The sequence below is a fragment of the Amblyomma maculatum genome, chromosome 2, assembly GCF_055883805.1.
Source record: "Amblyomma maculatum isolate TAMU_Amacu chromosome 2, ASM5588380v1, whole genome shotgun sequence".
NCBI lineage: Eukaryota > Metazoa > Arthropoda > Arachnida > Ixodida > Ixodidae > Amblyomma > Amblyomma maculatum.
The window spans coordinates 210,324,965-210,326,714 of record NC_139345.1 but is presented as its reverse complement, the minus strand read 5'-3'; positions in this window follow the sequence as shown (position 1 = coordinate 210,326,714).

The window sequence follows — 1,750 nt, the reverse complement described above, 5'->3', positions numbered from 1 at the left end:
TTTACTGGCCGGGTCTCTATCGCTCAGTTCAGCATTATGTGGCCGCATGTGAGCTGTGCCAGCGTCGGAAAAAACCATCCGCATTGCCATCAGGACACCTGCAGCCAATATCCATCCCGTCGTACCCGTTTTTTCGTGTTGGTGTTGATTTGCTTGGACCCTTCCCGGTCTCTGCGTCGGGACACCAATGGATCGCCGTAGCGATCGACTATGCTACGCGTTCCGCCATTACCCGCGCGATCCCGACTAGCTGCGCTACAGACGTCGCTGATTTCCTTCTCCACGACGTGATACTACAACACGGTGCCACTCGTGAACTACTCACGGATCGTGGTCGCTGCTTCTTCTTCAGAGTGGTTGACGAGCTACTTCGTGTGTGCACCGTCCGTCACAAATTTACCACCGCCTATCATCCTCAGACCAACGGCTTCACAGAACGCCTCAACCGTAAGTTCACAGATATGTTATCAATGTATGTCTCCGGCGGCCGTCGGGATTGGGACATTAATCTACACTTTGTAACATTTACCTATAACTCTTCTCGTCATGATACCGCTGGCTACTCTCCCTTCTACCTGCTCTGGCCGACACCCATTACTCCCCTTTGATACATCGCTACCCACTACTGAAGCCGCCACTAGTACTTATGCTCGTGATGCCATATCCCTCAATAATGATGCTCGCCACATTGCACGCGACAGGCTCTTTGCCTCCCAAGGCTCCCAGCAATCTCGTTATAACCCTCGCCATCGCGATGTGCACTACGCCCCAGTCTCTCTCGTTCTTCTCTGGCTCCCATCACGCCGGGTGGGCTTGTGCGAAAAAGCTTCTACCACGCTATACAGGCCCCTACCGTACCTTGCGCTGAGTCACCGACGTCACATACGAAACTGAACCTTTGAACCCGAAGTATTCTGCACCACGAGCTTCCGACATTGTGCGCGTGATACGACTCAAGCCGTATTATTCACGCCCTGCTTCGTTTACCTAGAACGCACCGGGACTGTGCTTCTGCGGCAGGGGTAATGTTATGTGGTGTATTATGCTGGCAGTCAGCAAGTGATGAAAGAATTGTCTGGGTGTGGGGACGAAGACGACGTTCAGTGTTGAGTTGTGCGGCTAAGCGGCGCCAATCGATTTCAAAGTGGTGTTACCCGTCGGTGCGTGATTTCCACTGGTAACAATATGTCAGGAAATGTTCTTCTCCATTGGTTTTGCAACAATAAAACATTTTGTAATTCAATTGTTTTATTGTATAATGATGAATTTGATTCTTTTTATGTATAGACAAGCAAGCAGCATTTGCCAAGGGCACTTTTGGTAAGGTTCAAAATAATTTCTCCTAATATTATGCAGAAATTGTCACCTGTTTTTAAAGGCTGCACCGAGACTCGTTTAGGCCAGGCCTTCCTTCCCCATGCTCGCGCTATTGTGCGCTGCAACAGGCTGCACACAGTTAATATGAAATGCAGCTTGCTAGGTTTCGTATCGCAGCATTGCCTTACCTCTCCTATTCTTACCTGTTCGCTTTGTAGGGTATGGTCTGTCTGAATGGCAACAACGCTGTACGTGCAGTACTTGGCGCTACAGCCAGGGGAGTCTCAATGCCCATCTCCTGCGAGCTGCACTTCCATTCCATCCAGCTGGCTGATGATCTGCACCTGCTATTCCTGGAAAAGCTGAGACAAAAATAAATGTGCATTTGTGAGCCACTTGTAACATGCCAAACTGTGTCTCTCGCTGCACTGTT